This window comes from Ambystoma mexicanum, chromosome 4q (genome assembly GCF_040938575.1).
Source record: "Ambystoma mexicanum isolate Mex_15411 chromosome 4q, UKY_AmexF1_1, whole genome shotgun sequence".
Taxonomy (NCBI): Eukaryota; Metazoa; Chordata; class Amphibia; order Caudata; family Ambystomatidae; genus Ambystoma; species Ambystoma mexicanum.
Genome location: NC_090928.1, coordinates 433,524,051 through 433,537,800, shown reverse-complemented (window position 1 = coordinate 433,537,800; position 13,750 = coordinate 433,524,051). Strand labels below are relative to the sequence as shown.

The following is a 13,750-nucleotide window of genomic DNA, read 5'->3' as shown; positions in this document are numbered from 1 at the left end:
TATGTTCCTGTACCAGGGTATTTGGTCGTCTGGTAGATAGGCAAATTCATCTCGTGGTGGGTGTCTGGGTCGCGATTGTCTAGGCCAGGGGCGCGAGGAGATTGGGGGGAGTCTTTTCTCCCATTCTCCCACTTCATGAGCTTCCAATCGACTATTTCAAACTGATCATATCACCAGTAGAACTTGGGTGAATGTAAAACACAGATTGTATCATATAAAGAAATCCTAAACAGCTTAATGGTGTTTACCCTATGTTTCAGGTGATGACCAGGAGTATTTCAAATGTAGAAATGTGTTGCTCATTACATAAAATGCTAAGATTGTAAATGTTTACTTCAATTTATTTAATAAAAAAATATTTCTACAGGTAAAACAGTTGAACAAGGGGGCACCCAGATTTGAAGTAGGAACCTTTTGATTTGCAGTGAAATGCTCTACCACTGAGCTATACCCCCATTTCTGAAATGTGCATCGTTATTTATTCAGTAATATGTACAAAGTGGAAGCAACATGCAATCACCATCAAAGCAATGCATTTTCAGCCACCAAACCCTCCTTATAAGTATAAGGGGTACAAAAATGTCCTTTACGTTTGTCAAATGCACAAATTCTGCAAAACATAACAGCTTCTCTACTGCAGTTTGTTGATTTTGTGCTAAGAGTATAGTTAAACCCAATTTTTCATTGTTTTTTATATGAAATGATGATATATCCTATTGTTTCTTACAGTGCATTGGGTTGAAAAACATTTTAACAGGATCTATTGACAAGGGTATATGGTTATGAAACAGGGACTTCTTGAACTGCACTCCTACGCTCTACCACTGAGTTAAACCCTTGAATGCTGAAAACTGCCCTTTTTTAAAAAGGTGATAGAGTGGGTGACTGTATGGAACTTGTAGAACTAATGACATCAGTGCACTTCTGGTCAGCTGTACAAATGAATACATTTCATTAAGGGCATATTATTGGTTTCCACCACAGTTTTATAACATTCATATGAGCTTCCAATGGACTATTTCAAACTGATCATATCACCAGTAGAACTTGGGTGAATGTAAAACACAGCTTGTATCATATGAAGAAATCCTAAACAGCTTAATGGTGCTTACCCTATGTTTCAGGTGATGATCAGGAGTATTTCAAATGTAGAAATGTGTTGCTCATTATATAAAATGTTAAGATTGTAAATGTTGACTTCAATTTATTTAATTAAAAAAATATTTCTACAGGTAAAACAGTTGGACAAGGGGGCACCCAGATTTGAAATAGGGACCTTTTGATCTGCAGTGAAATGCTCTACCCCGGAGTTATACCCCCATTTCTGAATTGTTTACCTTTATTAATTCAGTAATATGTTCAAAGTGCAAGCAACATGCAATCACCATCAAACCAATGCATTTTCAGCCACCAAACCCTCCTTATAAGTATATGGGGTGCGAAGGATGCCCTTTATCTGCCTTGGTAAAATACAGTGAGGTTTCCATTGCAAGAATTCATACATTTCGTATCACATGTAGATCTTGGAACATGGAAAATAAATCTTTTGCCAAATGCACAAATTCTGCAAAATGTAACTGCTTCTCTACTGCAGTTTGTTGATTTTGTGCTAAGAGCATAGTTAAACCCAATTGTTCATTGTTTTGTATATGAAATGATGATATATCCTATTGTTTCTTACAGTGCATTGGGTTGAAAAACATTTTAACAGGATCTATTGAAGAGGGTATATGGTTATGAAACAGGGACTTATTGAACTACACTCCTACGCTCTACCACTGACATAAACCCTTGAATGTTGAAAACTGCCCTTTTTAAAAAAGGTGATAGAGTGGGTGACTCTATGGAACTTGTAGAACTAATGACATCAGTGCACTTCTGGTCAGCTGTACAAATTAATAAATTTCATTAAGGGCATATTATTGGTTTCCACCACAGTTTTATAACATTCATATGAGCTTCCAATGGACTATTTCAAACTGATCATATCACCAGTAGAACTTTGGTGAATGTAAAACACAGCTTGTATCATATGAAGAAATCCTAAACAGCTTAATGGTGTTTACCCTATGTTTCAGGTGATGATCAGGAGTATTTCAAATGTAGAAATGTGTTGCTCATTACATAAAATGCTAAGATTGTAAATGTTTACTTCAATTTATTTAATTAAAATAATATTTCTACAGGTAAAACAGTTGGACAAGGGGGCACCCAGATTTTAACTGGGGACCTTTTGATCTGCAGTCAAATGCTCTATCCCTGAGCTATGGCCCCATTTCTGAAATGTGCACCTTTATTTATTCAGTAATATGTACAAAGTGGAAGCAACATGCAATCACCATCAAATCAATGCATTTTCAGCCACCAAACCCTCCTTATAAGTATTAGGGGTACAAAAGATGTCCTTTATCTGCCTTGGTAAAATACAGTGAGGTTTACATTGCAAGAATTCATACATTTCGTATCACATGTAGATCTTGGAACATGGAAAACAAATCTTTTGTCAAATGCACAAATTCTGCAAAATGTAACTGATTCTCTACTGCAGTTTGTTGATTTTGTGCTGAGAGCATAGTTAAACCCAATTGTTCATTGTTTTGTATATGAAATGATGATATATCCTATTGTTTCTTACAGTGCATTGGGTTGAAAAACATTTTAACAGGAGCTATAGAAGAGGGTATATGGTTATGAAACAGGGACTTCTTGAACTACACTCCTACGCTCTACCACTGACATAAACCCTTGAATGTTGAAAACTGCCCTTTTTTTAAAAAGGTGATAGAGTGGGTGACTGTATGGAACTTGTAGAACTAATGACATCAGTGAACTTCTGGTCAGCTGTACAAATTAATAAATTTCATTAAGGGCATATTATTGGTTTCCACCACAGTTTTATAACATTCATATGAGCTTCCAATGGACTATTTCAAACTGATCATATCACCAGTAGAACTTGGGTCAATGTAAAACACAGCTTGTATCATATGAAGAAATCCTAAACAGCTTAATGGTGTTTACCCTATGTTTCAGGTGATGATCAGGAGTATTTCAAATGTAGAAATGTGTTGCTCATTACATAAACTGCTAAGATTGTAAATGTTTTCTTCAATTAATTTAATTAAAAAAATATTTCTACAGGTAAAACAGTTGAACAAGGGGGCACCCAGATTTGAACTAGGGACCTCTTGATCTGCAGTCAAATGCTCTACCACTGAGCTATACCCCCATTTCTGAAAAGGTCATCCTTTATTAATTCAGTAATATGTACAAAGTGCAAGCAACATGCAATCACCATCAAAGCAATGCATGTTCAGCCACCAAACCCTCCTTATAAGTATAAGGGGTGCGAAGGATGTCCTTTATCTGCCTTGGTAAAATACAGTGAGGTTTCCATTGCAAGAATTCATACATTTCGTATCACATGTAGATCTTGGAACATGGAAAAAAATCTTTTGTCAAATGCACAAATTCTGCAAAATGTAACTGCTTCTCTACTGCAGTTTGTTGATTTTGTGCTAAGAGCATAGTTAAACCCAATTGTTCATTGTTTTGTATATGAAATGATGATATATCCTATTGTTTCTTACAGTGCATTTGGTTGAAAAACATTTTAACAGGATCTATTGAAGAGGGTATATGGTTATGAAACAGGAACTTATTGAACTACACTCTTATGCTCTACCACTGCCATAAACTCTTGAATGTTGAAAACTGCCCTTTTTTAAAAAGGTGATAGAGTGGGTGACTCTATGGAACTTGTAAAACTAATGACATCAGTGCACTTCTGGTCAGCTGTACAAACTAATAAATTTCATTAAGGGCATATTGTTGGTTTCCACCACAGTTTTATAACATTCATATGAGCTTCCAATGGACTATTTCAAACTGATCATATCACCAGTAGAACTTGGGTCAATGTAAAACACAGCTTGTATCATATGAAGAAATCCTAAACAGCTTAATGGTGTTTACCCTATGTTTCAGGTGATGATCAGGAGTATTTCAAATGTAGAAATGTGTTGCTCATTACATAAAATGCTAAGATTGTAAATGTTTACTTCAATTTATTTAATTAAAAACATATTTCTACAGGTAAAACAGTTGGACAATGGGGCACCCAGATTTGAACTAGGGACCTTTTGATCTACAGTGAAATGCTCTACCCCTGAGCTATACCCCCATTTCTGAGATGTTCACCTTTATTTATTCAGTAATATGTACAAAGTGGAAGCAACATGCAATCACCATCAAAGCAATGCATTTTCAGCCACCAAACCCTCCTTATAAGTATAAGGGGTACAAAAGATGTCCTTTATCTGCCTTGGTAAAATACAGTGAGGTTTCCATTGCACGAATTCATACATTTCGTATCACATGTAGATCTTGGAACATGGAAAAAAAATCTTTTGTCAAATGCACAAATTCTGCAAAATGTAACTGCTACTCTAATGCAGTTTGTTGATTTTGTGCTAAGAGCATAGTTAAACCCAATTGGTCATTGTTTTGTATATGAAATGATGATATATCTTATTGTTTCTTACAGTGCATTGGGTTAAAAAATACATTTTAACAGGATCTATTGAAGAGGGTATATGGTCATGAAACAGGAACTTCTTGAAAAGCACTCCTACGCTCTACCACTGACATAAACCCTTGAATGCTGAAAACTGCCCTTTTTTAAAAAGGTAATAGAGTGGGTGTCTGTATGGAACTTGTAGAACTAATGACATCAGTGCACTTCTGGTCAGCTGTACAAATTAATACATTTCATTAAGGGCATATTATTGGTTTCCACCACAGTTTTATAACATTCATATGAGCTTCCAATGGACTATTGCTAACTGATAATATAACCAGTAGAACTTGGGTGAATGTAAAACACAGCTATATCATATGAAGAAATCCTAAACAGTTTCATGGTGTTTACCCTATGTTTCAGGAGATGATCAGGAGTATTTCAAATGTAGAAATGTGTTGCTCATTACATAAAATGCTAAGATTGTAAATGTTTTCTTCAATTTATTTAATTAAAAAATATTTCTACAGGTAAAACAGTTGGACAAGGGGGCACGCAGATTTGAACTATGGACCTCTTAATCTGCAGTCAAATGCTCCACCACTGAGCTATACCAGCAGTTCTGAAAAGTTCACCTTTATTAATTCAGTAATGTGTACAAAGTGCAAGCAACATGCAATCACCATCAAAGCAATGCAATTTCATCCACCAAACCCTCCTTATAAGTATATGGGGTGCGAAGGAAGTCCTTTATCTGCCTTGGTAAAATACAGTGAGGTTTCCATTGCAAGAATTCATTCATTTCGTATCACATGTAGATCTTGGAACATGGAAAAAAAATCTTTTGTCAAATGCACACATTCTGCAAAATGTAACTGCTTCTCTACTGCAGTTTGTTGATTTTGTGCTAAGAGCATAGTTAAACCCAATTGTTCATTGTTTTATATATGAAATGATGATATATCCTATTGTTTCTAAAGTGCATTGGGTTGAAAAACATTTTAACAGGATCTATTGACGACGGTATATGATTATGAAAAAGGGACTTCTTGAACTACACTCCTACGCTCTACCACTGACATAAACCCTTCAATGTTGAAAACTGCCCTTTTTTAAAAAGGTGATAGAGTGGGTGACTCTATGGAACTTGTAGAACTAATGACATCAGAGCACTTCTGGTCAGCTGTACAAATTAATACATTTCATTAAGGGCATATTATTGGTTTCCACCACCGTTTTATAACATTAATATGAGCTTCCAATGGACTATTTCAAACTGATCATATCACCAGTAGAACTTGGGTGAATGTAAAACACAGCTTGTATCATATGAAGAAATCCTAAACAGCTTAATGGTGTTTACCCTATGTTTCAGGTGATGATCAGGAGTATTTCAAATGTAGAAATGTGTTGCTCATTGCATAAAATGCAAAGATTGTAAATGTTTACTTCAATTTATTTAATTAAAAACATATTTCTACAGGTAAAACAGTTGGACAAGGGGGCACCCAGATTTGAACTAGGGACCTTTTGATCTGTAGTGAAATGTTCTACCCCTGAGCTATACCCCCATTTCTGAAATGTTCACCTTTATTTATCCAGTAATATGTACAAAGTGGAAGCAACATACAATCACCATCAAAGCAATGCATTTTCAGCCACCAAACCCTCCTTTTAAGTATAAGGGGTACAAAAGATGTCCTTTATCTGCCTTGGTAAAATACATTGAGGTTTCCATTGCAAGAATTCATACATTTCGTATCACATGTAGCTCTTGGAACATGGAAAAAAAATATTTTGTCAAATGCACAAATTCTGCAAAATGTAACTCCTTCTCTACTGCAGTTTGTTGATTTCGTGCTAAGAGCATAGTTAAACCCAATTGTTCATTGTTTTGTATATGAAATGATGATATATCCTATTGTTTCTTAAAGTGCATTGGGTTGAAAAACATTTTAACAGGATCTATTGAAGAGGGTATATGGTTATGAAACAGGGACTTCTTGAACTACACTCCTACGCTCTACCACTGACATAAACCCTTCAATGTTGAAAACTGCCCTTTTTGATAAAGGTGATAGAGTGGGTGACTCTATGGAACTTGTAGAACTAATGACATCAGTGCACTTCTGGTCAGCTGTACAAATTAATACATTTCATTAAGGGCATATTATTGGTTTCCACCACAGTTTTATAACATTCATATGAGCTTCCAATGGACTATTTCAAACTGATCATATCACCAGTAGAACTTGGGTGAATGTAAAACACAGCTTGTATCATATGAAGAAATCCTAAACAGCTTAATGGTGTTTACCCTATGTTTCAGGTGATGATCAGGAGTATTTCAAATGTAGAAATGTGTTGCTCATTACATAAAATGCTAAGATTGTAAATGTTTACTTCAATTTATTTAATTAAAAAAATATTTCTACAGGTAAAACAGTTGAACAAGGGGGCACCCAGATTTGAACTAGGGACCTCTTGATCTGCAGTCAAATGCTCTATCCCTGAGCTACACCCCAATTTCTGAAATGTTCACCTTTATTTATTCATTAATATCTACAAAGTGGAAGCAACATGCAATCACCATCAAAGCAATGCATGTTCAGCCACCAAACCCTCCTTATAATTATAAGGGGTGCGAAGGATGTCCTTTATCTGCCTTGGTAAAATATAGTGAAGTTTCCATTGCAAGAATTCATACTTTTCGTATCACATGTAGATCTTGGAACATGGAAAAAAAATATTTTGTCAAATGCACAAATTCTGCAAAATGTAACTGCTTTTCTACTGCAGTTTGTTGATTTTGTGCTAAGAGCATAGTTAAACCCAATTGTTAATTGTTTTGTATATGAAATGATGATATATCCTATTGTTTCTTACAGTGCATTGGGTTGAAAAACATTTTAACAGGATCTATTGAAGAGGGTATATGGTTATGAAACAGGGACTTCTTGAACTACACTCCTACGCTCTACCACTGACATAAACCCTTCAATGTTGAAAACTGCCCGTTTTTAAAAAGGTGATAGAGTGGGTGACTCTATGGAACTTGTAGAACTAATGACATCAGTGCACTTCTGGTCAGCTGTACAAATTAATACATTTCATTAAGGGCATATTATTGGTTTCCACCACAGTTTTATGACATTCATATGAGCTTCCAATGGACTATTTCAAACTAATCATATCACCAGTAGAACTTGGGTGAATGTAAAACATAGCTTGTATCATATGAAGAAATCCTAAACAGATTAATGGTGTTTACCCTATGTTTCAGATGATGATCAGGAGTATTTCAAATGTAGAAATGTGTTGCTCATTACATAAAATGCTACGATTGTAAATGTTTACTTCAATTTATTTAATTAAAAAAATATTTCTACAGGTAAAACAGTTGGACAAGAGGGCATCCCGATTTGAACTAGGGACCTCTTGATCCGCAGTGAAATGCTCTACCCCTGAGCTATACCCCCATTTCTGAATTGTGCACCTTTATTTATTCAGTAATATGTACAAAGTGGAAGCAACATGCAATCACCATCAAAGCAATGCATTTTCAGCCACCAAACCCTCCTTATAAGTATAAGGGGTACAACAGATGTCCTTTATCTGCCTTGGTAAAATACAGTGAGGTTTCCATTGCAAGAATTCCTACATTTCGTATCACATGTAGATCTTGGAACATGGAAAAAAAACTTTTGTCAAATGCACAAATTCTGCAAAACCTAACTGCTTCTCTACTGCAGTTTGTTGATTTTGTGCTACGAGCATAGTTAAACCCAATTGTTCATTGTTTTTTATATGAAATGATGATATATCCTTTTGTTTCTTAAAGTGCATTGGGTTGAAAAACATTTTAACAGGATCTATTGAAGAGGGTATATGGTTATGAAACAGGGACTTCTTGAACTACACTCCTACGCTCTACCACTGACATAAACCCTTCAATGTTGAAAACTGCCCTTTTTGATAAAGGTGATAGAGTGGGTGACTCTATGGAACTTGTAGAACTAATGACATCAGTGCACTTCTGGTCAGCTGTACAAATTAATACATTTCATTAAGGGCATATTATAGGTTTCCTCCACAGTTTTATAACATTCATATGAGCTTCCAATGGACTATTTCAAACTGATAATATCACCAGTAGAACTTGGGTGAATGTAAAACACAGCTTGTATCATATGAAGAAATCCTAAACAGTTTCATGGTGTTTACCCTATGTTTCAGGAGATGATCAGGAGTATTTCAAATGTAGAAATGTGTTGCTCATTACATAAAATGCTAAGATTGTAAATGTTTTCTTCAATTTATTTAATTAAAAAAATATTTCTACAGGTAAAACAGTTGAACAAAGGAGCACCAAGATTTGAACTATGGACCTCTTGATCTGCAGTCAAATGCTCTACCACTGAGCTATACCCCCAGTTCTGAAATATTCACCTTTATTAATTCAGTAATATGTACAAAGTGCAAGCAACATGCAATCACCATCAAAGCAATGCATTTTCAGCCACCAAACCCTCCTTATAGGTTTATGGGGTGCGAAGGATGTCCTTTATCTGCCTTGGTAAAATACAGTGAGGTTTCCATTGCAAGAATCAAACATTTCGTATCACATGTAGATCTTGGAACATGGACAAAAAACTTTTGTCAAATGCACAAATTCTGCAAAATGTAACTGCTTCTCTACTGCAGTTTAGTGATTTTGTGCTAAGAGCATAGTTAAATCCAATTGTTCATTGTTTTGTATACGAAATGATGATATATCCTATTGTTTCTTACAGTGCATTGGGTTGAAAAACATTTTAACAGGATCTAGTGAAGAGGGTATATGGTTATGAAACAGGGACTTCTTGAACTACACTCCTACGCTCTACCACTGACATAAACCCTTCAATGTTGAAAACTGCCCTTTTTTAAAAAGGTGATAGAGTGGGTGACTCTATGGAACTTGTAGAACTAATGACATCAGAGCACTTCTGGTCAGCTGTACAAATTAATACATTTCATTAAGGGCATATTATTGGTTTCCACCACAGTTTTATAACATTCATATGAGCTTCCAATGGACTATTTCAAACTGATCATATCACCAGTAGAACTTGGGTGAATGTAAAACAAAGCTTGTATCATATGAAGAAATCCTAAACAGCTTAATGGTGTTTACCCTATGTTTCAGGTGATGATCAGGAGTATTTCAAATGTAGAAATGTGTTGCTCATTACATAAAATGCTAAGATTGTAAATGTTTACTTCAATTTATTTAATTAAAAAAATATTTCTACAGGTAAAACAGTTGGACAAGGGGGCACCCAGATTTGAACTACGGACCTTTTGATCTGCAGTGAAATGCTCTACCCCTGAGTTATACCCCCATGTCTGAATTGTTCACCTTTATTTATTCAGTAATATGTACAAAGTGGAAGCAACATGCAATCACTCTCAAAGCAATGCATGTTCAGCCACCAAACCCTCCTTATAAGTATAAGGGGTACAAAAGATGTCCTTTATCTGCCTTGTTAAAATACAGTGAGGTTTCCTTTGCAAGAATCAAACATTTCGTATCACATGTAGATCTTGGAACATGGACAAAAAACTTTTGTCAAATGCACAAATTCTGCAAAATGTAACTGCTTCTCTACTGCAGTTTAGTGATTTTGTGCTAAGAGCATAGTTAAATCCAATTGTTCATTGTTTTGTATTTGAAATGATGATATATCCTATTGTTTCTTACAGTGCATTGGGTTGAAAAACATTTTAACAGGATCTATTGAAGGGGGTATATGGTTATGAAACAGGGACTTCTTGAACTACACTCCTACGCTCTACCACTGACATAAACCCTTCAATGTTGAAAACTGCCCTTTTTTAAAAAGGTGATAGAGTGGGTGACTCTATGGAACTTGTAGAACTAATGACATCAGAGCACTTCTGGTCAGCTGTACAAATTAATACATTTCATTAAGGGCATATTATTGGTTTCCACCACAGTTTTATAACATTCATATGAGCTTCCAATGGACTATTTCAAACTGATCATATCACCAGTAGAACTTGGGTGAATGTAAAACAAAGCTTGTATCATATGAAGAAATCCTAAACAGCTTAATGGTGTTTACCTTATGTTTCAGGTGATGATCAGGAGTATTTCAAATGTAGAAATGTGTTGCTCATTACATAAAATGCTAAGATTGTAAATGTTTACTTCAATTTATTTAATTAAAACAATATTTCTACAGGTAAAACAGTTGGACAAGGGGGCACCCAGATTTGAACTAGGGATCTCTTGATCTGCAGTGAAATGCTCTACCCCTGAGCTATAACCCCATTTCTGAAATGTTCACCTTTATTTATTCAGTAATATGTACAAAGTGGAAGCAACATGCAATCACTATCAAAGCAATGCATTTTCAGCCACCAAACCCACCTTATAAGTATAAGGGGTACAAAAGATGTCCTTTATCTGCCTTGGTAAAATACAGTGAGGTTTCCATTGCAAGAATTCCTACATTTCGTATCACATGTAGATCTTGGAACATGGAAAAAAAACTTTTGTCAAATGCACAAATTCTGCAAAACGTAACTGCTTCTCTACTGCAGTTTCTTGATTTTGTGCTAAGAGCATAGTTAAACCCAATTGTTCATTGTTTTGTATATGAAATGATGATATATCTTATTGTTTCTTACAGTGCATTGGGTTGAAAAACATTTTAACAGGATCTATTGACAAGGGTATATGGTTATGAAACAGGGACTTCTTGAACTGCACTCCTACGCTCTACCACTGAGTTAAACCCTTGAATGCTGAAAACTGCTCTTTTTTAAAAAGGTGATAGAGTGGGTGACTCTATGGAACTTGTAGAACTAATGTCATCAGTGCACTTCTGGTCAGCTGTACAAATTAATACATTTCATTAAGGGCATATTATTGTTTTCCACCACAGTTTTATAACATTCATATGAGCTTCCAATGGACTATTTCAAACTGATAATATCACCAGTAGAACTTGGGTGAATGTAAAACACAGCTTGTATCATATGAAGAAATCCTAAACAGCTTAATGGTGTTTACCCTATGTTTCAGGTGATGATCAGGAGTATTTCAAATGTAGAAATGTGTTGCTCATTATATAAAATGCTAAGATTGTAAATGTTTACTTCAATTGATTTAATTAAAAAAAATATTTCTACAGGTAAAGCAGTTGGACAAGGGGACACCCAGATTTGAACTAGGAACCTCATGATCTGCAGTGAAATACTCTACCCCTGAGCTATAACCCCATTTCTGAAATGCTCACCTTTATTTATTCAGTAATATGTACAAAGTGGAAGCAACATGCAATCACCATCAAAGCAATTCATTTTCAGCCACCAAACCCTCCTTATAAGTATAAGGGGTACAAAAGATGTCCTTTATCTGCATACATTTTGTATCACATGTAGATCTTGGAACATGGAAAAAAACTTTTGTCAAATGCACAAATTCTGCAAAACGTAACTGCTTCTCTACTGCAGTTTCTTGATTTTGTGCTAAGAGCATAGTTAAACCCAATTGTTCATTGTTTTGTATATGAAATGATGATATATCTTATTGTTTCTTACAGTGCATTGGGTTGAAAAACATTTTAACAGGATCTATTGACAAGGGTATATGGTTATGAAACAGGGACTTCTTGAACTGCACTCCTACGCTCTACCACTGAGTTAAACCCTTGAATGCTGAAAACTGCTCTTTTTTCAAAAGGTGATAGAGTGGGTGACTGTATGGAACTTGTAGAACTAATGACATCAGTGCAGTTCTGTTCAGTTGTACAAATTAATACATTTAATTAAGGGCATATTATTGGTTTCCACCACAGTTTTATAACATTCATATGAGCCTCCAATGGACTCTTTCAAACTGATAATATCACCAGTAGAACTTGGGTGAATGTAAAACACAGCTTGTATCATATGAAGAAATCCTAAACAGTTTCAGGGTGTTTACCCTATGTTTCAGGAGATGATCAGGAGTATTTCAAATGTAGAAATGTGTTGCTCATTACATAAAATGCTAAGATTGTAAATGTTTTCTTCAATTTATTTAATTAAAAAAATATTTCTACAAGTAAAACAGTTGGACAAGGGAGCACCCAGATTTGAACTATGGACCTCTTGATCTGCAGTCAAATGCTCTACCACTGAGCTATACCCCCAGTTCTGAAATGTTAACCTTTATTAATTCAGTAATATGTACAAAGTGCAAGCAACATGCAATCACCATCAAAGCAATGCATTTTCAGCCACCAAACCCTCCTTATAGGTATATGGGGTGCGAAGGATGTCCTTTATCTGCCTTGGTAAAATACAGTGAGGTTTCCATTGCAAGAATCAAACATTTCGTATCACATGTAGATCTTGGAACATGGACAACAAACTTTTGTCAAATGCACAAATTCTGCAAAATGTAACTGCTTCACTACTGCAGTTTAGTGATTTTGTGCTAAGAGCATAGTTAAATCCAATTGTTCATTGTTTTGTATACGAAATGATGATATATCCTATTGTTTCTTACAGTGCATTGGGTTGAAAAACATTTTAACAGGATCTATTGAAGAGGGTATATGGTTATGAAACAGGGACTTCTTGAACTACACTCCTACGCTCTACCACTGACATAAACCCTTCAATGTTGAAAACTGCCCTTTTTTAAAAAGGTGATAGAGTGGGTGACTCTATGGAACTTGTAGAACTAATGACATCAGAGCACTTCTGGTCAGCTGTACAAATTAATACATTTCATTAAGGGCATATTATTGGTTTCCACCATAGTTTTATAACATTCATATGAGCTTCCAATGGACTATTTCAAACTCATCATATCACCAGTAGAACTTGGGTGAATGTAAAACAAAGCTTGTATCATATGAAGAAATCCTAAACAGCTTAATGGTGTTTACCCTATGTTTCAGGTGATGATCAGGAGTATTTCAAATGTAGAAATGTGTTGCTCGTTACAAAAAATGCTAAGATTGTAAATGTTTACTTCAATTTATTTAATTAAAAAAATATTTCTACAAGTAAAACAGTTGGACAAGGGAGCACCCAGATTTGAACTAGGGACCTCTTGATCTGCAGTGAAATGCTCTACCCCTGAGCTATAGCCCCATTTCAGAAATGTTCCCCTTTACTTATTCAGTAATATGTACAAAGTGGAAGCAACATGCAATCACTATCAAAGCA

General features: G+C 35.3%; 3 non-coding genes across 3 annotated transcripts; all 3 read right to left on the bottom strand.

Moving 5' to 3' along the window:
- Positions 1-3,157: 3,157 nt before the first annotated feature.
- On the bottom strand, positions 3,158-3,229 carry TRNAC-GCA (transfer RNA cysteine (anticodon GCA)). The gene has a single exon. It is a non-coding gene; the product is annotated as a tRNA-Cys (tRNA).
- A 2,789-nt stretch (positions 3,230-6,018) lies between these two features.
- On the bottom strand, positions 6,019-6,090 carry TRNAC-ACA (transfer RNA cysteine (anticodon ACA)). Its single transcript has one exon. It is a non-coding gene; the product is annotated as a tRNA-Cys (tRNA).
- Positions 6,091-12,651: 6,561 nt separating this feature from the next.
- Positions 12,652-12,723, bottom strand: TRNAC-GCA (transfer RNA cysteine (anticodon GCA)). Its single transcript has one exon. It is a non-coding gene; the product is annotated as a tRNA-Cys (tRNA).
- Between the last annotated feature and the right edge of the window lie 1,027 nt (positions 12,724-13,750).